Here is a 22,511-nt window from a genome sequence, read left to right as displayed (position 1 = left end):
TCTTGTTGCAGGGTAGTTGCGCCTTGTTGTCCACAAATTGCATGCAAGTATTGGGTACTTGTGCCTTATTCGCAGGTCGTGTAATAAAGTGTTACCACATTTATCAGGTTTAAACTGTGACAGAAGAAGGTTACTGACCTTGGTTTGTTGAGCAGCTCAGCAGTGAGATCAGAACTAAAGAGAAATGACACTCAGGTTGATTTGAGTGTCATTTCAAATCAACTCCACACAAACAGCTGACAAACACACAAACTCTCTCTGGTATATCTACTCGTTTTCTATTTGATGACAGGAATATGTTTCAAAAACATTTGGACAACAAAAGATGGGGAAGTGTGTAATAGTAAAACAGAACATCCCATATGTATATTCTTACAGTTTATACTGTTCTAGCTCCTCTATTCAAATTTAATTATTATTTTTTTAAATCTCAGAAACAGCACTGAATGTAATTGTTGTGATCATAAATATGTGCACTGACTACACTGTTCATATAATACAACATGTCCTCTACTCCTAAAAGAAACCACAGTACACTCATGTGTCCACTGAGCAGCTGTGTTGATATAACGAGTGAATGATTTGATCTTTTCACTGCCTGCTGTGTTTCCTCGACTCCTGAGCAAAGATAAAGAGTCAGTTCAGACCTGCAGTTGGTCCTCGTGGTGTTTTGAACTTGAATTCAGCCTGATTTGTTTTTCATGTCTTCTCCTCCATCATCAGTTATCAGGAGAGCAGACAGTCAAAGTACAAGAATTCAAACAAACACAGAGATTCTACTTACAGAGCAGACACAGCACAGATGTTTCCTTCATCGTCCTTCTCACTCATTTGAGCTTTTTTTCATTTCTGTCACTGACACCAAGTAAAGCCCGCCCTCTTCCTCTGAGCACCAGCTTTCTATTGGTTCAAATAGAGTTAGTGGTTAGTGTGTGTGTGTGTGTGTGTGTGTGTGTGTGTGTGTGTGTGTGTGTGTGTGTGTGTGTGTGTGTGTGTGTGTGTGTGTGTGTTTGTGTGTGTACGTCCCCCTCAGTGAGAGAGGCAGATATGAGCTGAAACACAGGAATCAAACCAGGGACGCTGCTGTTATGGAGCTGAACTGGAACCATTCAGACACTGAGGCCCTCTGAACACATTTTAATTACAGCTGTGCAGAGACACACTGATGACTGACTGGAACACTATGATTCACATTTTACATGAACACCATCCTCACACATGTTTATATGTGGCCACTAGAGGGAGATGTTTCACTATAAATACTGTAGGACAAGAGAGGCATTATGGACAAAAACATCACATCCCCCATTTTATTTACAATATAATATTTATTTAAAATGTTCTGATTGTTCAAATATGTTATTTTTTTATTGTTGTAAAATAATGTGTGCCCCAGTCTCCAATAAGACAGTACTGGAAGGGTAGTTATTCCTCCGTTACCACATAAAAGGGAGTATCTCCTGAAATGAGCAGCTCTCACAGTAGTAAACAAGCCCGGCCACTAACCATAATGCAGTGCCTAACAAGAGCTGTGTGAGACTATGTACAAAGGTGTAACAATATACTATGTCTATACATTTGCAGGTAAGCAGATACAAGAGAGTAAATAACTTGAGCTGTGTTTAAAGATAAGTCAACGGGGTTACAGAGAATGTAGGAAAGTTGTCCGTTAACCCCCTTTATGTGTCATTAGTATATATTCATTGGTAGCAATAACCTTGAAGCTAACAATTAGCAGCTAGAGCTAATTCGCCAGTATGAGTTGAAAACTCGTGGCATTGTCGTTTGATCTACACCTGTATCGGCTGTAATCTCAGTGGATGAAGACTGGCTATCACACTATCTTTTGTTTATGTTTATTTTACTTATGTACTACTGACAATACAATTTAATTATTTTATTTATACAAATCACAACAAGAATCACCTCAAGGCGCTTTATATTGTAAGGTAAAGACCCGGTAAAGACCGTACAGTAATACATCATGGATACAAGTAACTCATTGGAACATTTTTGTCATTTCTGTAATTTGTGGTTCCTCCTTTCTCGTGCATGTGCACTGGAAATCACTCAAGATAATTGGAGCAATAGGTGTGGTGACTCCCAAGCTAGGGGGTTCCCAGGAACAATATCGGAAATTTCTATAAGAGCTAAGATACTTCACATGACCCTCAAGGTCTCAGGCCTCTGGTAGAGGACCGAAGCTTGAAGGAAAGACCCTCCGCAGAGGTGAGAAAAGGGAAATAGACCCCAGCTTCTGTGGAGCTTGTGCTCAGAGCTTTTTCCTGCCCTGCCATGATTAGTGCCTCCCTTTCAGTCCAGCTACTGGTAGAACTTCTGGATACCACTTCTTCTATCTGACCAAAGGGTGCAGCAAGAGTACTGACAGGGACGAGAAAGTAACACTGGAGGAACCTTGGAGTCATTTTTGACCAGGATATGTCCTTCAATGCACATATTAAACAAATACGTGAGACTGCTTGTTGGGTTTAAGTCAACCCTACTGATGAACAGAAACTGTTACTGAAAGCAACCACACAGACACCAGTGTATGTTTCACTTGCAAGGGGAGCATCAAGGAGGGCAGTGTTGCCACTCGCCTGTCCAAGCAACTCCAATTCCTGCATGTCCGCCTCACTCTTTAATTGATAAAAGAGGTTACACACAACTCAGTTAACCACGTGACAGTTTTTGGCCATGTCACCCACATCACTTTGCTGCAACAGAATATAGTTAGTGAATGTATTAGCAATCATTGTACTCATCATTTATCTTATACATGGTGAAATGCATTCTTCAGACAGACAAAACAATGTCAACTGTACAAAAGACATTATCTGATAAATCCACAAGAGCACACAGGTCTCCCCTTGGCGGTTTGTCTCTCTTAACCTTTATCTGCCAGATTATGTACATTATTTTGCAAGCTTGCTCCTGTATTGAGCCAAATCTGTTGAGCACCTCGTACACCCCTGTAGCCTTCCTCAATGTTACTGCAGGATCACTTTCCAGCTTTTCCACATTTCACTGTTGTTCACAATCTCCTCATGATGATCTGTAGGAAGCCAAGTGGTACAGCCCTCTGCCTTAATAGAACAGAACAGTCTGGTTTCTATTCAGTTCAATTCAGTTCAATTCAATTTTATTTATACAGCACCAAATCACAACAACAGTTGCCTCAAGGCACTTTATGTTGTACAGTAGATCGTACTTTAATAGATACAGACAAAAACCCAACAATCATATGACCCCCTATGAGCAAGCACTTTGGCGACAGTGGGAAGGAAAAACTCCCTTTTAACTGAAAGAAACATCCAGCAGAACCAGGCTCAGGGAGGGGCGGGGCCATCGGCTGTCTGTTACCCACCAACTCGATAGCTAACCGGGGGTTCAAGGGTCACTCGAGCCGGTGAGAACAGCTAACTCCCGGCTAGTGATGGAATTTCCGGCTCTTTTGGCTCGGCTCACTAAAAAGAGCCGGCTCTTTCGGCTCCCAACCGGCTCTTCAGGTTGTTTTGTTGCTTTAACTAATTTATTATTAACAACAATATAAAATTATGCACAAAAGGAATTACTAATGTAAAAAAAAATTGGTTTTATTTATATATGTTTATATATAAATATATACAGTGGCCCCTAGAGACAAAGCACATACAAACTCCAAAGCATGTAAAAACTCCAGAACACATTTCTAGCGTTAACTGAACTTCCAAAAAAGAGCTACCTAGATCAATTGTGGGCCACTGTCCGCAGTGTTGGGAAATCCATACCAGGCTGGAACGAGTCAAGGTAGGTGAGCATCCACGAGAAGACACAGCAGATGCATCCTACTAATACTGACAGGACCAGGAGACCCCAGAAACCGAGCATCTTCTCTTCAGTGCCATCCTCGCCTGTCACCCTCTCTGCCCGCAGCTCTTTGAGTATGGGGTAGATAAGGGCGCAGAGAAACCCTTAGTACTAATTTGTATTATAATTCAATTTTCACGAAATATTCATATTCAATATTGGTCCTTTTATATTATAACCACGGATCCACCCAGGCTCATGGTGGGGCAGGGCTCTGTCCTGGGATGCTTAAGTACAAGGTAATGTAGACCTGACCAGGTATCCAGTCTGTCAGAATTGTTTTCAATATTTGGTTCAAAAACATGAGTGACAACAAAAATCCAACAAGGATTCTTGCATATGATGAATGAAGTCTGTCTTTGACTGTATTCTCCAGCTGATCCATCAAACCCCCAGCAGGTGAACCTTATTCATGACATAACACTGCAACAATGTAAAAAATGAAACAGCAACAGTCTAAATGTAAAGTGCATTCTAAAGTCCTCTTCAATAAATTATATGCAGAGTCATTCAGGACTGTAAAACGTGAACTACAGAACCCAGAGTCTTCATCATTAAATCTCTGGTTGCTTCATTTTTTTATCCTATATCAGACACTTTAAGGTTAGGTTAGGTAAAGTTGCATTCTCATGGTGAGGCAAAGTGCTTTATGTGTGTATGTGCGTGTCATGAACGGCTATAAAAGGCCTATAATTAAAGAACAAAGCGGGTTTGAGTTCGAGTTGCGGCAGACTGTCACTACTTGTAAGTGGAACGCAGCCTTCCTACGGCGGACAGCTAATAACAGGAATCGGACGCGGTCCACCCAAGTCCACAGCAACCACCATAGCAACCGCCTAGCATGACCTTAACATATTCTGTCTTCATAACTATCAAAAACATGAAATGATTTGCTAAGGTTTTAAGTGTTACAGCTGCAGAGAGCTATGGCGGCATCTTTGGAAGCTGTTTACATAGCTAATAATATACGATGTAACCATGGAGACAGTCAGTCACGTGAGCTAGCGGTGCACGTTTACTACAGTGAATAAGGTGATTGCGTCCACACGCTGCAGAGGGTAAAGACATTACTTCAATATTGTTTTATATTGATATATATTTGCCTTCTGTTGACCATCACCTCAGGTTCACCATCACAGTTTCAGCAGACAGATGCACACTGTCTAAATATGAACACATTCAAAAACTCATGTCTCAGAAATAACCACAGCTGTTCATGTTTGTCATTAGTTTTATTTGTAAGAAAATTATGAGGTTCATATTGTGCATCAAATAAAAGAACATTTCACAACTCTGAGTCAACAGAAACAGGTAACAGAAATGTCTCTAATGTAGACATGTACAGTGTAGTGTAAGCATCAAAAGATCATAAAGGAAACACTAACATTTATGTGAAACTAATTGTAATAAAAAAAAATGAACAGGTGGTTTATAGATGTAAAAGAAAGAATCTGAAAACAACACTTTTTTGGTCTAAGTGATCAAAGTAGAAAACAGAACTGGGGCCTGTTCTTCGTACCTCGCTAAGTAAGTTAGCTGGATTAGATTGTTGACGATTTCGCGTGATCCTGGATCGTTCGGTTCCCCGAAGCTCATCCGGGACTTGCTGTCATAGCAACAGAGCCGTAAGCGTAAACCTGCTCGGGAGCAGGCTTACTTTATGTAAACAGGATTAGATCGCGGCCACGCAGGTATGTCCGCTTCATTTATACGAAAGCAACAGCGATATTCCACCACTGTTTCACCATAAATAAATAACATCAATGTAACTAAAGATAATGCAGTACTTGATCCATTTATTGATTTCATACAGATACATACAGGTCATTTCCTAAAAAAGGGAAATGTACTATTAACATTCTATTACATGTATGTGATTATTACAGATGTAATTCATATTTCAGAGTAGTAATAGTAAATTACTTCGTGTAATCAAGATGAGAGACCACGGCTATAAAAGCGAAGGTGGATTTGGGAAGCCTGTCGCAGCCATGTCCTGTCCGTTTACGCGAGCAGCCCATTGCGGAAGGTGCAAGATTGATAAGGAGAGTTTTCAGAATTCAGCGTATATTGCGGGACAGACAGGATCCTTTAGCTCAGCGCGACAGTGTGCTCATTGAGAGATATCGATATTCCCGTGAGGGTATTATTCACTTAACCAACTTGTTGACGAGGGGGTGCAGGACCACCACCTGTCTTTTTTTCCTCTGCCCTTTTCTTGGTTGCTGTTATAAACAAACAGATTATTCCAGGGTCTCTTTCCTAGAGACGAAAAGCAATATAAGTGATAAATATTACCATTCTGTAGAATATTCTTATATTTCACTTTTACTTGTTCCCATGTTCTAGTGGGTCCTGTTGTGGCTCTAATGTGAAAGGGGATATAATATAACATATTATAATATAATGTAATATAATATTGGATAATATAGTGTAATATAATAAATTTACCCTACCGCCTACTGGTGTTGGCCAGAGGGGCCGATGGCGCAATATGGCAGCCTCGCTTCTGTCAGTCTGCCCCAGGGCAGCTGTGGCTACAACTGTAGCTGCCTCCACCAGTGTGTGAATGTGAGAGTGACTGAATAGTGGCATTGTAAAGCGCTTTGGGTGCCTTGAAAAGCGCTATATAAATCCACTCCATTATTATTGTTATTATTAAATTACTTACGAGTTTAATTTGTCAGCAACTTTCTGCCAGCCCTCTCTCCTTGCTTTTGCAGCCTTTGCAGTGTTCCCTTGCGTTCTGATTAAACTCTGAAACTCCTGAAATCCCTCACTCAAGAGTTCTTGCTCTGCTGCCGAAAAATACCGAGCCGAGCGCGCTCCTTCGACATTTTCGCCGACCAATCAAAGGGTTGCCGATCAATGTTTCTACTATCGATGCGTAGCCCCTTTTACGACACCCAGTGATCTCACATTACTTCATCCAGCTGTACTAATCGTCAACAGCAGGTGTGTTCGGAGAACCGGATTAGCGAGCTCACGGTTAGCGTGATGATTTGGTCTTGGATGTGTCATTTGATCTTGGATGTAGTAAGCGACGTACGAAGAACGGGCCCCTGATGTTCAAGAACAAACCGTAGCTGCACTAATATTACACATCTCCATTGTTGTGGTGAACAGACATGTTGCTTTTAAAACCACATGCAGTGTGTGACCGTGACTGTTCACTGAGACCATGAACGCCACTTTGCTGAAGCCTTCGCCTTCTTCTTCTTCTTCTTCTTCTAAATTGGAAGCAGAAGCAGCACGAGCTGCTTTGATCTACTGAAAGGAAAAAGCAGAACATCTGAGCTGAAACCAGTCAGCTGAAATCATTAAGACAGGAACAAATTCAATGCAGTGTCTCAGGTGGCTTAGCCTGTTACAACTGTTGATACAAGCTAAATACGGTTAACACACAGTGTCAGGGAGCTCCAGTGTGGGAACTAGTGGCTTTAGGTTTGTAGTCATTTAACTTTCATCCATTCATTCATTTAATTCAGGAGGAAGAAATGTCAGGTTGATGCAGGCTGGTTACATGCTGTCTTTAACTAAATGACTTGGTTCACTTTATGGCTGGGCTGTATGTGGGGTTATATCATGTTATTTGGGCAGGAGTACCTGTCCCCTGTTAGGCTTAGAAAGTTTCTCCATAAGCAGAGTTTCTAACTCTTCTAGCACATCTGTGGCTGACAGCTTTTTGGTGGCTCTTTTTACCCCACACTGGTTGTGAGTGTGTAAATAGCCCCACTAGTTCTTTTGGGTTGCAGTTAACTTGGGAGGAAAAGGTAGGTCTGCCATGACTAGATGAATAACAATTATCTGGGATACATACATTTCATAATGCATGCATGTATCTCTATAAACCTGCCTGAGGGCTGCCATTTTTTACATTCAGTTATTTCTTTGTTGAATCTAAATAATGAATGTGTTACAGTTAAACTGACACTGGTCAGTGTAAATGGCTCATTGGGACACAGAAACCTTTAAATTAAACCCGATATCGAGTGTCAAACAATATCAAAGCTGTAAAAGCTGTTTACAGTCAGAATTTATAAAACTATGATTGTAAATAAATTCAAACAAGTGAGCTTTTCTCTTTGTGCTGAACATCAACACTGTGACTTCTTAGACTGTAAGCTTTACTTTAGCACAACCAGTTGTAGAAGCTGCCACTCCAAATGTCTTTGATAACAAGAAAAAAAGACCTTTTCAGTCCACGGCCTGAAGTTCTTCTCTGACATCTTCTGCCATCAGCTTTGTCTGCTGGTTTGAAGACAATAAACCACAAAAAGATGATTTAGTCACTTTGTCTGCGTCATGCAGCTCGAATGTGTCGTGTAACGATGTTGAATAGCCATCGTTATCCCTCTGCTGTGTCAGTAGGATTGTACTGTACAGCATCTCATTGATATGTGAGGAATGCTAATGTAAACAGACTTACATCATTAAAACATAAAGGACAGGAGATATTTAGATATTTTTATATTTATATTACATTTTATAGCTGACGGATATTACTAAATAGATAGAATTTACTAAATAGCTGGATGAACATGAAAAGTATGTCTATAATAACAAATGACCATGAGAGCCAGTAGAATTAATTCAACTGGACACTCGAAAGACGTCCTTAAATGCTCTTTAAGTGGCAGAACAGATGAACAAACAGTTAATCGCTTACTTGAGATGAAATCTGCTCAGCTACTTTGAAAACAGTTTCTAACTGGTTCCTCCTTTAACAGGATGACGGCTCAGGGGTAAGGCCATCATGCAGTCCAGCAACCTTTATGGTTCTGCTTTGATTCACCAGGAACTATTAGGGAAACCTTCCAGCGCCTCCTGTGAAAGACACAGGCATAAACACACAAACATTTATTAACATGTTCCACAGTCTTCCAGTTTGATTTTCTCATCCTGTGGACAACAACGTACATGGATGCAGGTTTATTGTTAACTTTTGTAAGGTTTATTTAGTGAACATATCCAGCTGCAGCTCCACTGTGATCCTGAACTGGATAAGCACTTAAGAAAATGTGTCAATAAATGGACAAACATCAACTTACTATATTTATCCAAACAGACGGGACCAATAATGCTTCACTGAGTTAGAGACTTTAACGTGTCTTCTATGCAAGAATGTCTCGTGCTGATAGACCTGCAAACTTGACAACAAAGGTTTTTCAGACTACATGTAGCTGTCCTCTATGTCAGCTCACACATTTACATTTATGTCACACTTATTTCTGCTTTCCCATTTTATAATTATTACTTACATTTTGATTAGATAGCTTGAGTTTGTAAATGATCAGATTACATAATTGGAATACAATGTATCCAATTCAGGGTTGCGGGAGGATGAAGCCTATCCCAGCTGATACAGGACAAAGACAGGCTGCCAGTTTATTGCAGGGCTAACACGATATGTGTGACAGAAAATCCACTTAAATGTTTGATATTTCTTGTAATAATCATAATTATGACTATTATTTAAAGGTTTCTTTAAATAATACATTTGGATTTTTTATAACCTCTAAAATATAAACCTGAGCTGTTTCAGATTCTGACCTCTGACCTCACTGCAGCTCCCTCTTGGAAGTACGTCTGCTTCTTGTCTACCCCCAGTGTTGACCGCCTGCCCTTGATATCACGTACTATACCTGAGGAACAAAAAAGGACAAACACTTGCCTTCATTTAAGAAGTACATTCATACAGAGGTAATCTATGGAAACACACTAGTTCACCCTTTGGGAGAAATCAGTTCCTGTGAAACATTTCTGTAAATGAACATCATGTGGAGAATGAATGAAATGAGTTCTTCAGGTGACTCAGCAGTCCCACACTGACAAATGAAATCTAGTTAAACTATTAAGCATCTTTGCTCTTCTGAAATCTGTGTTAAACAACAACAAACATAAATTAGTAACAAAAATACAGCTGAGTAGAGGCTTTACAAACCACCAGCAGCCATAATGCTAAATTTTAATCTTCAAATGTTTCTGAGCCGTCTTCAACCTGCTTTTAACACATTAAAGTCCCACAGTCAATGCAGCCTGACTCAATCCTAAATGTTCAGCACACAGAGACACAGAGGTGCCGCTTAAAGTTTAGTGTTAACCTGAGTCACTGATCATTTGCAGTATTACAGAGTCTGGCAGTCTTTGCATGATGTCCACGTCACTGTAAGTTTCTAGCTGACTCTCAGGTGTGACAGGTGTGCCAGCAGGAAAGAGTAATAATAACCTGCATCCTGAGGTTTGTCATGCAGGATTAAAGGAGCCAGGCTTTGTTCACACAGCTAGGATTGTATTTTACACTGACCCTGGGTCAGTATAAGTATCATACAGTTTAAACGAAGCACTGAAACTTGCACATATTTATTACAGATGCACTGAAGCTAATCGAGATATTTGCTGTCAGTCTGTGGCTGCGATTAAACACTTTACTGAAAACTTTATTAACTAGTAACTTCATCAGTCATGACCAGTGTTGGGACTAACGCGTTATTAAGTAACGCGTTACAGTAACTACGTTATTATTGTGGTAATGAGCACGGTAACTAGTTATTATGCCAAAATCAGGAACGCGTTAGTCGTTACTGGGATTTAGATAGGGTCGTTACTCGTTACTTCGTGTGGTGGCTATCGCGGAGGTTCCACAGATTCAGTAACATTAGCAAGTGGTGGAGGCCAGCAGGTGGATGAGGGAAAGGGAGGAAAAGAGACCCGAGGCGGCCGCCGGTCCAAGTGTGAACTGAACTTCAGGTAAGAAGTTATGACCTGCAGTCTCTCTGGGTCAGATATGAACCAAGTTTAGGTGGAGTTTATTTTCGTTATGCTGACTTTTTCCGTACTGCGTGCTAGCTAGCATGACGGAGTTTCTATACAGCTGGGTGGGTGCTATGATGTTAATGATGTTGAACTTTATTTTGTTTATAAGTTATTAGAGTTGCCAACCGTCCCGCCTGGTATTCAGAGAAAATATTACGCGTTTCTTATTGAGGTGAAAAGGAACAGAGTTTGTCCCGTAATTCAGCTACAATGAAAAAGTCACAAAGCTGGAGTTATTCTGTGTCTTTGCTGCACAGCTGCCTCTTCTTCTCTCATTCTCTCCCCCTCCCTCTCCCGTTTCTACTTCAATCATGAAAACTGATCAATGATCAGCTGATCGGCTCTCTTGTTTGTTTATCGCTCACTTTGCGCCGAAAGAGGAAGCCAGCGGATGTCGCGCTAAACAACAACAGCAGTTTAAGCTTGATCAGCTGTTGTTAGAATTTATTTAATATTAATTTCTAGTATCAGCTGATGTTTGCTGGAGCCACAGCTGTAAACCTGCTGGTCATGATATGGTTTGGTTATCTGGTGAGAGGGAAACATGAGGATGAAATCAGGAGATGTCCTTACTGGATCATCAGAGCTGAACAGGTGATGGAGAAACAGGTTTACCTTTTAGGTGACATGAATGAGTTGAAGGGAAGTTATGAACAGTTTCTGAGAGACAAATAACCCCAGGATCCTTTTTTAGGTAGCTGACAGCTGGTAACTGTGCAGGTGCGGATCTAGCAAAGTTTTGCCAGGGGGGCAGGTAGGGCATTAACAGGCAGAGGGGGGCACAAAGAAATACTTTTCTTTCTTATTCTCGTTTCAAATGTCTCGCTTTTAAAAAATAATTATCTGAATCTTACAACAAACGATTGATAGATTGATGCATATATACCATCAAAACAGTGTACATCACTGTGTTTATTTTCATTCAAAGGCTTTATGATTTTTCCTATAATGGTGGGCCGGTCTCTAGTCAAAATGCCCGGGACAATTTTTTTGTCCCAGTCCAGCCCTGTATGCAGCTCATCTGCAGTCTGGTGTTGCCTACATCTTCCTATTCAGAAGGCAGCATTTCCGAGTTCTGAGTACAATCGAAAGCACCACGACTGCAGTTTTTGTGTTGGATGTAAAAGGCGCACATGACGCTGTGACGTAGGCTAGAATCATGGCAGCAGTCAATGACGGTCCAGGTGTGGGATTTCTCTCGTGGAAATATGCACATTATCTTTTCCTTTCTATTGGTAGGTGGCACAGTGCACTTGTGGCAAGTAAGCAAGCTAGAAGACTGGCAAAGTTATGGAAGCAACACATTAACAAGAGAATTCTGAGTAAAACCAAAGTTACTTTCCCTAGTAACTAGTTACTTTGAAAGTAACGAGTAACTTGAAGTAATGGAGTTACTTTTGAGAGAAGTAACTAGTAATGTAACTAAGTTACTATTTTAAAGTAACTTACCCAACACTGGTCATGACAGAAGCTAATATTTCTGTGCTAACATCGTTTAGCCAGTAACAGCTTTCCTCCAATATAAGCTAACGTTTACACCGTAACTTTAAGCTAGCACCATAAAGACGGTAAAACACGTAATAATATCTACAAATGCATCTTAAAGCTGTTATATTAGCACTCGGTGTATTACTAAGATAACCACATTAACATTACTGACACTCGCTGACTTTTAATAGTCATTCTATAAATGCTGTCCGTTTAAACGGTCTTACCTGTACACACTGCATATCCACCGGATTGCAGCCAGAGTGGATTCTGGAGTCTTCCACGCTCCTGTTAGTGATCCTCCATCTGGATGGATGAGAACAACCTTCTGAACAATCTAGCAGGAGATGACCCATATCTATGGGACTGATTTGTGCTAATAACGCCCATTGTATGGACTGATAACAGCCGAAGCGGGTGAATAAAGCCACCCAGTAGCTAGCTGTGCCATTACCCAGCATACATCACTCCCTCCGTAAATGCAATAAACCATACAAAAGTATTGTTCTACCTGTTTTTCAGGTAGTTGTTTACATTATATAATTTATTGTGTTCTGTATACGTCACTACAATGTGATTTGGAAAATATCTAAATATACCAACAAAAGGCACTTCCGCGGCAATCTCTTCAATCGGAGGACCCTTCACGTCAATTCCCGACGCGAGAGGGGTAACCTGCGCGTCCATAAGTGCAGCAGAGGGAGCCTGACCATGCGTTTGACGAGTTGGGAGTGAGAACGTGTTGTATAGTCAGTAATACATGTAGTAAGGCTGTCAATGTCCTCTCCGTGGTCGTCACAGATCACCTCCCACTCTGCTGCAGAGTTGTTCTTTCACAGTGATGTGAAAGGGGGTTACACCATCTGTCATTCACAAACACTGTCAGTCCCCCTCCTTTCCTCTTACCGCTCTCTCTCGTCCTGTCCGCTCGCAGCATCTGGAATCCCAGTAGTGTCACGCTCGTGTCCGGAGTTAGCGGTGTTAGCCATGATTCCGTTAGCATCATGATGCTACATTGCCGGTGTTGTGCCAAAACCGGTACTCCCTCTGTGACCAGGTTAGCGACGTGAGCTCATTCATCTTATTGGGCAAAGATCTTACGTTTCCAATAATTACAGAAGGAAGAGATGGTCGATAACGTCTCCTTCACGGGTGACGGCGCTCCTTCCCAGCACGACACCCCCGTCTTTTCCTCCTCAGCTCGCTGGGAATGTCGGGTCTGTCCGCCGACAGTACCGTTGCGGGACGCAGTGCTAACAGCTGATCCTTACTGTAAACAAAGGATTCCTGCTCTGGGTCCCCAGACACGGGTGAAAAAAGTAGAAATAAACTAAGAAAAACGACCAGAACTAGCACAAAATGGTAGAACATGGTTGCAGAGTCTAATTACTAATACGTTAGTTATAAAAAAAATTACGAGAAGAAAAAAATAAGAAAGAAAGAAACTCAGAATGAGCAGAGCTGCTGTAACAGGCTGCCGCACACGGGGGGCGCCGGTGTTCCAGATCTACTGGCGTTTAGATCGACTGGCGTTGGTCGAACAGATGTGTGGCAGTCTTGCGTTTCAGGAGCTGCTACCGACAAACCAGCAAAAAAACGCCAAATGTGTCACCTGTGACACTTGTGAGGTTATCTCAAACACTCTCCGTCAGTCGACAGCATCACGATCGTGATGCTGTTGAACAACAAAATGTTTAAAAATGTGGCGAGTTTATCTGGTGATATCCTCACGCGCGACGCGATCGCGAAAACAGCAAACAAGTAACACCACGCCGATGTTGTTCACAGGACAGCAAGAGTAAACGATCGGGAGACTCTTGTCGTCGTCATCGTTCCCCTCGCACGGTTTATTTCTCCGAATTCAGCGTTTTTGCTTCACGACTAAAGCGAGCAGTTTACTTTGTGCACTAACATGGACTCGAGTCAACCAGCGCCACCTATGGCCAAGTGCCACAGCCTACAGCCAGATCAACTGGTGACATACATCTGCAACACGTTTGAATTCGTTTCATGCACATTTGTACCTTTCAATTGTCTCTGTTTGTGCGTCATGCAAATAAACCTTTGAAATGAATGAAATGATATCATGTATTTATTATCAGCCTAAAACTGGTAAAACTGTGTTTGTCATTACTTTTGTATAGTGGTATTACTTTCGCAATTTTCATTTTTTTTGGAAAACAACCGGACTGAAATGATAAATTACAGATATATGTTAAGGGACTAGCAATATTCAGAATAACCTGTTTAACTACAGACATATTTATGTCATGATAATCCATTGAACACTTACTTTTACATTTTAATGTGATATTTATTACTTCTTGCTCATTTGTAGCTGAGAGGAACAGTGAAAAGAGATTTGATTTTATATTACTGATATTTTCATTTTTTTGACACGGGATGTCCGCTGCTAGTTCAGGGCCAACATTTATTAAAAAAAATTATTGAACCCATCTACAATGCTACTCATGTTGTGATTTTCACCATTTGCATCAATGAAACATTCAGGATATGATGTTCCAGAAGATCCTTGTTTAATTAAGTTGTTTAACACATCCCAAGTTCCTTTTATATTGTTTTTTTCATATAATCTTCTTCTATAATAAAGTTGTTTACTCATTCTTATAATATCAGTCAATTTATTTCTATATGCTTTATATCTTTGTTCCACTTCTTTTGTTTTTACTTTGATGAACTGTTTATACAGATTGTTTTTCTTTTTGCAAGCATTAATAATTCCTTTTGTGAGCCAAGGACTTTATATTTTTTCTTTGTCTTGTGTTTGTTTACAGGACAATGTTTATTGTACAACATAGTGAAAATATCTAGGAAATTGTCATAAGCCTTGTCCGCATCTGACTCTTCATACACCAAACTCCAGTCTTGTTGTGCTAAATCGAAATTGAAGGCATGAATTGCTTCTTCATTTATTGCCCCTACGTGGCGTCCTTGTAGGGGCGCCACATGCCAGAATACTCCACTATGGTAGACCAGTAATCACATGGGCCCTTCCAATAAGTGTGATAGGGGTAACCAAGCTTCTGATTATTACACTCTATATCTACCATTGGATTGTAACCTACCCAAACATCATATTCCCGCCATGAACTATTTAAACCTTTACATGGCACGGTGGTTAGCACTGTTGCCGCACAGCAAGAAGGTCCTGAGTTCAATTCCACCATCAGGCCGGGGTCTTTCTGTGTGGAGTTTGCATGTTCTCCCCGTGTTTGCGTGGGTTCTCTCCGGGTACTCCGGCTTCCTCCCACCGTCCAAAGACATGCAGCTTGTGGGGATAGGTTAATTGGATAATCCAAATTGCCACTAGGTGTGAATGTGCGAGTGAATGTGAGGGTGAATGGTTGTCTGTCCCTGTGTGTTAGCCCTGCGACAGACTGGCGACCCGTCCAGGGTGTACCCTGCCTCTCACCCTATGACAGCTGGGATAGGCTCCAGCGCCCCCCGCAACCCTGAAAAGGATAAGCGGAAGCGAATGGATGGACATTTAATGACAGCACAAAGATCGAATGTGTACGAAGTAGTGGACCCTTTAACGTAGTCCAACTCTACACCGCCATAATAATCAAAACACTCATCTGATTTACCTGTTTCACTACGTTTGGTTCGCTTCACCGTGGCCTGTGATGATGCAGTCGCTGGAATGGATTCAGGTCTGTCTCTGGGCAATTCACTTATAAGAAAAATCACAGTTACAATAACAACAGTCACACCTAACACTACCATTTTTCTCCAATTCCCCCTCAACCAGCCTAGAGAAGTTGACATGATTTAAATGTAGATAAAAGGCTCGTCTATTTACATCTCTCCCTCACAGAAGGCTTCTCTGCAGAGCATCAAATCTGCATGGCAAAGTGACACACTTTAGGTGACCTTCATCCTTGGGAAAAGTGGTGTCAACTATTTCCCAGTCTCCTAGTATTTGTGCCTCACACAGAAACACAATTCCATCGCTGGACTTCCTCTGCACCGTCACTTTTAGAGCTTGGCACGCTCTCTCCATCCCTCGAGTTCTCATGTTCCAACGCTGCTGAAGATTTAAGGCAGAGCACGTCGTACACCTTAGTCGTCTTCCTCAGCGTCAACATTGAATCTTTCATTTTATTTAAAATCTTGCTGTGGGAAGTCTCCTCTTGATCTCCTGGAAGCTCAGTAGCACAGCTCTCTGTGTGATGTCCGCTGTGCTGAAGATGATCTCTGATCCTCCTGAAGCCTCTCTCCTGGCCTCAGCTCCCATCTTGTGGACGATCCTCTCAGCCACTCCTTCTCATCATGGCACCTCACGACATCTACAAATTCAAAAATGACACTCCTCTCGCCACACGGCTTTCGCCATGTGTCAACTCCCCAATGAGACATGCACAAGAATGTTGCACATTCTCTCTAAAGCAATCTCCAGGGTTTCCCACTTGGAGCAGCCATACTCCAACCTGTAACCCTGTGTAAAAACATTAATCAGCAGTCACATGTTAAGCTTGTTTAACTCCCAGCTCCACCTGGAGCCTGTAACCTGGAAGACAAATCTGTTAAATCAAACTTCACATTTGCAACCAACTATAGATCATGAGAGTGATAAAGTACTCAGCATAACAGACAAGTATCATGTGCAGGTTTTCTCCAATAATTAAATCACTATTATTACCATAATTTGTCCCAAATCATGAATCATCCCAATTTATTCCACAATTAATCTGTGACTTTCCTTAAACAATTTCACTCCACCCATTTTATCACTTTGAGTTCAATAGTGGCAGGCTAATGAGCCCATATTCAACTATTCCATAAACACTGCATCCCTTATTTGTTTTTCTCATGTCACTTGTCCACTTTTGCTGAATCCTCCACATGCACTCTTAAAGAAAACAAACATTAGCAACACACATGGCTCATGTGGTGGGCAGGCGTCGGCCATCCACATTCCAGAGGTGCCATAAAAAGACCATAAAGTTAGCCATCCATAGCTGTGGAAAGAAGTGACACTAGTTTTCAACACAGGAAATTTCTTACATGTTATTCACATCATCAAAGTAGCCTTCACATTTTCCCAAAAACACAGTGTAACAGCATCACCAACTCATAACCTGTAGTAGAGAAACAAACATCCACCAATTGTTCTGTTAGAAATCACATCATCAAATCACATGAAGAACTGTAATGCTGTAGAAAAGAGAATGCAAATGTTAGCGCTGCGCAGGTGTGTACACACTTTCTCACAGTAACTTCTGTGAGCAACATGAATAACACACCCCTGGTAGATTCACAAACACAGAAAATGGCATTTAAAAGGTGAAACCATCACGCAACCTCAGATGTTGCTGTCATCTTTCTGCTCCTGTAAAAGGAAACACATAAATTCATCCACCCTTTTGTCCTGTCTAGGTGGAGCTTAACCTTGAGTCGTGGTTAAGTCTTGTCAGCTTTTACCAGTCAGTCAGTTTGTTTTTATTTCCATTCATTCATTCATCCATTCTTTCTTTCTTTGCTGATAGTGGAACCTATCGTCGCATTTAGTTTCCACTTTCAGCAAAATGACGTTATTTCAAAAGAAAAAGAAGAAGAACTTTAGATCGGATTTCCTCGCTGAATCTTTTTTAGGCAGGGACTCTCATTTTCTAATTGTCCCAAATAAGTGGCTTTCTCCAGAGCCCATTTTAATGTGGAGAAGCTCACTTATAACAATTTTCTTTACGACGTGTAGCACTTTTAATTCCCGACGTGCAGATCTGCTTAAAGAGAAGAAATTCACAAACAAAAATCAGTGCACTGTTCAAAAAATAGAAATAAAAATTGACAAATAAAACTGAAAAACAAAAGAAAAAAGAAAAAATACAGAAGCCCGGTCTTAAGACTTGTCACGGAATATTCTTTCTCTTATAGGTGAGAAAACACCCATAGTTCAGTAACAAAACAAAACAAAAAACAAAACAAAACAAAAATCTGCTAGTTTCACTCATTTAAACTCTGGCTGCAGGATTCTGTTCACCCCTGCTATCATGTTCCCCAAAATAATACTAATTCAGTCGTCTATGTATCAGTTCTCAACCCACTCACTAAAACAAACAGGATGATGGTAACAAAATTACCTACTTAAAATTGTGTTTGATCTTCATTACGTGTGTGTCGGGTTAATACATTTTCTGTTTTTATGTATCCTTTTATGTACCTTCCCCCTTTTTTCTGAAACAAACTCCGTTCACTCCAAATTTTGTTTCAGAAACATCTAAATGAAAAACTCTGTCATAGTCAGGCACAGCTAAACCCCAAATGCTTGCAGGTTACCATAGGCAACCACACTGTGTGTTGTCAACCCCTTCCACAAATGCCCTCTTTTAATGTGTAACACTTTGTGTATGATTTTTAAACAGACTCACATGCTTAAGATGTTGTCTAATCTTCATGAGCTCTCTTGTGTTTGTGTTAGTAGGGTTAATGCATGTTCTGCTTGTGTATGTGATTTTGTATATGTTTCTATTTTCGCAGTGTTTCAGACTCCTTCTCAATTTTCCAACTTAAGCAGTCAGATTTCTTTTCCCCAGGTTTGCTAACCCAAATTTTGATTTCCCACATTAAATAATTCCCATGTGTTCTCACCTAGTCTTCTCACTCTGTTGTCCTCTCCCACTTCAACAGTCCAATAGCCGGCAGTTCTCCTTCAGCTTTGTCCTGTGTTCCACTGTCTCTTCTTGCCATTTTACTCCAAAGGTGGCAAATGTTAAACTCCAACAGTCTCCTCAGTTCTCCTCAAATGTTCTTGTCACATGCACAGTGAAGTTGCAGCTTGTTGGAAACACAGTGCCATTCATCCAATCAGGCAGGATGATGGGTTTGCTCTTCTTCTCTGATGCTGTTTGTTCACATTGCTGCTGCTTGCTGGGACTCTTTGCTCAGGACTTTGCTGCTGTCCCTTTATCTGCCATGTTATTGCTCTTTAGAGCTGCATTCCTTGTCTTCAGGAAGGAGTGAGAGCTCGCTTGTGAGGTTGAGAAATACATGGTGCTGTAAATAAGTTAGCCAGAAACTTGGCCTGCATGTTTCCAATGATGTTAAACTATGACTTTCTTCCAACCGCTGCATGTGGAAAATTGATTCAGGTCTGCTTTTCACCTGAAAGTGACAAACTAAGATATTTTCATTATTATTATCAGTGCTTAATCAACACACATCTCTCTCTCTCTCTCTCTCTCTCTCTCTCTCTCTGTTCTTGTGAACAGTCCTTTCTTAAAAGCAGAAAATGAGACTGTAGTTGTTCCTGGCTGATCAACACAAAACCTTTTTCCTATAATTTTTTTCATCTACAATATAAATTCTCTCTTTTTCACTCTTTTTTTTTCTGGTGCATATTATGTGTGGTGTCCCCTGTGTGGTGTCACCTTTCCATTTTTCTAACAGTACACTTGCATACCTCAGTGCTTGTCTTCCTCCCCCTTTTGTGGTGGTCTGGACACTGTGTCAATCCTCCACTTCCAGGCAGTCGCTTGTCTCCCCGGATTCCTTAACCTAATTTGATTCCCCACACTAAAACAGCCGCCTCAGCCCTCTTCTGCTCCTTTTCTTCTCTCCCACTTTTCAGTCCAATGGCAGTCAGTTTTTTCAGCTTTGTCCCGTGTCTCTCTTTGTCCCACTGTCTCTTTCATTGCCATCTCACTCCAAACATGGCAAATGTCAAACTCAGACAGTCTTCTCAAAAGTCCTTCACACACAGTGAGGTTGCAGCTTGCTGGAAACGCATCTCCATCCATCCAATCTAGATGGTGGTTCTTCTCTTTCTGATGTCGTTTGCCCACAGCGCTGCTGGACCTCTCTGCTCAGAACTCTGGTATTGTCTCTTGGACTCCTGTCCACTGTTGATGTTCATGCTCGTGCTTCTGAAACTGCACTCTGTGTCTTCAGGGAGAGCTTCCTTGGAGCTTGCTTGTTCAGGATGAGGACGGGAAACTGCAAAACAATTCAGCCAAAAAATTCTGGCTGGGTGTTTCTATTTCTTCTAATGATCTTAACCTATAATTTTCTTCCGACTGCTGCCCGTGGAGAATTGATCCAGGTCCGTTCCCCACCTGTAAACGACAGACTGAGAGACTTTCATTATTCACTGTGACTGCATATGTTTTCATCACTCATAAAGCAACACATCTCTGCTTATTTTGTTTTGAACTCTACTGACTTTAAACCCCAAAAATGAAATTTTTATTTGGTCTTAACCGCAAACACAAAAATCTTCTTGATTTTGTTGTTAATTATTTTCATCCACAACACTCCAAATTATGTTTTCTTTTGTGTCCAGCAGGGGAAGAAGGTGACCTGTAGCGTCACTGCTTCCCCCAGTTGGAGACAATTTCCCACTCACACTTCCACACTTTTTATTTTCTTTGTTTTCATGATTTTCTTTCTCTCTTTTTTTTTCACCCCATTGTTTTACACCCACATATTAACCTGTTAACTCACTCCTCCAACCTCATTTTCCTTTCACCCCAACAGCTCTCATACAGTCAGCAATCAAATTCTCCATTCACCCTTGAGTACTTGATCACCTTTAAATGTCACTGTTAATTTTATCAATTAATTTATCATTACTTTATAACTAATCCACTCTTTAATTTGCTTTATTTACTTTAGTTCACTTTCTCCTCTTTGATCACTACGATTTCTTAACTATTTATTATTTCACAAAAAAATCAACTAATGTACTTTGTCTCCCTCTTTGTCATCAAGGAATTCACACACACTCACGGGCTGGTCACTCGCCCCCACCTTTTCTTTCTCTCTCACACACGCACATTTTGCTCTTCGTTCGTTCCACCTGTGAACCCCGCCCCTCGAGGCTGGCTCACACACACTTCATGCTTCTCGCAGTCCCATTCAAACTTTCTGCGAGACACTTCTTCCTCTGCTTATTCCGGACAACACCCTAAGCGGCACACAAAGCGGATGCCGTCCGCTCGTGCACCTCACAAATTATTCAAACTGCGCCACGGACTCGATACCGCGGTTTCTCTTCCCCTAAGAAATATAAAACCAAATTAAACCCCCCAATTGACTTCAGTTTCCAACAATTCGCAACACGGCCTCCTACCGCGATTTCTGCACACCACAAACACACACTTTTAGACACGAATTCTTTTTGTTACTTCAATTGACTCCCGTACTTCAGACGAGACGCCGACTCTAACGGCGCTTTCACACACACACGCAATCTACACACACTGCAGTCAGTGGGCTGAGCCAAGCAGTCGTTCTCTCACTAACAAAGCAACTTGCCCCCACTCTCATGCACATTATCAACCACGACTAGGATCCAACACCTATCTTTAGTTATTTAGGGCGCCCTCAGTGCCCAGGTTACCAACCTGGCAAATCCCAAGGACGCGTCCAACCAAGGGTGGAGTTGCCAAACTCGGAGCGCACACGGCCCTTAGCCGGCGACAAAGCCTTTCGGCCCCGCTTTCTAACTAATAGTAACACAAATTTCCTGCTTTAACGCACGAGGACAGATCACCGCCACTTTTTTCTAATAACTAAGACGGATGAAACACCGATTCTATTAATCCGTAACAAAAATCTGCTGCTTTAACGCACTGAGATTTTCTTACGGGGCGCTAAACATCAACTTGGAGTTCTTACAAAAGTCTCTTGCTTTAACGCACTGAGACGGACGCTAGCCGCCTTTTTTTCTACTGAGTGAATTTACACTGGGATACGTTCAACTTAGCGAACAGATAATTTAGGCTTTAAACAATATGCACGGTTCGAAAATAAACAGGTCGTGCTTACCTTTTAATCATGTGAGCTAGCTCTCTGTTCGCCTCTTTTCACGATCTCAGCTCCGCCAATTCATCTCTGGGCCTAGAGCGAATCCCGAGGGTTTCGGCACCAAAACTGTTGAGAAATCAGTTTTACCCCGGTTCTTTTCATTCCTCGAGCGTCCAGAGATGGCACCGGACTCAGTAGTCATTTTCATCTTCATTTATCTTCATTTAAGCATGCACTTCTAGAAGGGAAGAGAGGCCGGTGTCCCTCTGCAAAAATCTTCACCCCTTTGTTAGTTACAGCCAGCTTTATAGAGGTGACCCCATCATAAAACCCCTTACGGTGTGCTGGAAACTCTGTGTCTGTGTCTATGTGAGTGCTCGTGAGTGAGTGTGTGCGCATACCTGTGTGTATGTGTGTGCACATGAGTGAGTGTGCGTGTGGATGTGTGTGTGTGACCGTTAAAACACTGTGGGTGTAGGTGACTCCCTAGAGGTCATAAAACCCCTCTCACTTCCAGACCACAGTTACAAATCTTGAGACCCCCACCCTAAGACATCCTCTGGGGAATTTCCACTCAGAGGGCGAGGTCT

The 22,511-nt window shown here is 41.5% G+C and overlaps 1 long non-coding RNA gene across 5 annotated transcripts; it reads right to left on the bottom strand.

Annotated features, from left to right (window-relative positions):
- Positions 1–2,551: 2,551 nt before the first annotated feature.
- On the bottom strand, positions 2,552–22,501 carry LOC113011073 (uncharacterized). 5 transcript variants are annotated; one of them, XR_013906551.1, is made up of 6 exons: positions 15,762–22,501; positions 12,381–12,459; positions 9,403–9,494; positions 8,519–8,676; positions 8,043–8,100; positions 2,552–7,119 (listed from the first exon to the last, which is right to left on the bottom strand). It is a non-coding gene; the product is annotated as an uncharacterized LOC113011073 (long non-coding RNA). The 5 variants fall into 5 exon arrangements; XR_013906549.1 differs by lacking the exon at positions 15,762–22,501 and adding an exon at positions 12,753–14,494; XR_013906550.1 differs by lacking the exon at positions 15,762–22,501 and adding an exon at positions 13,060–14,494.
- Between the last annotated feature and the right edge of the window lie 10 nt (positions 22,502–22,511).

Source organism: Astatotilapia calliptera, chromosome 3 (assembly GCF_964374335.1).
Source record: "Astatotilapia calliptera chromosome 3, fAstCal68.1, whole genome shotgun sequence".
NCBI lineage: Eukaryota > Metazoa > Chordata > Actinopteri > Cichliformes > Cichlidae > Astatotilapia > Astatotilapia calliptera.
The sequence above is the reverse complement of the archived record's forward strand: the minus strand, read 5'-3'. Positions and strand labels throughout refer to the sequence as shown.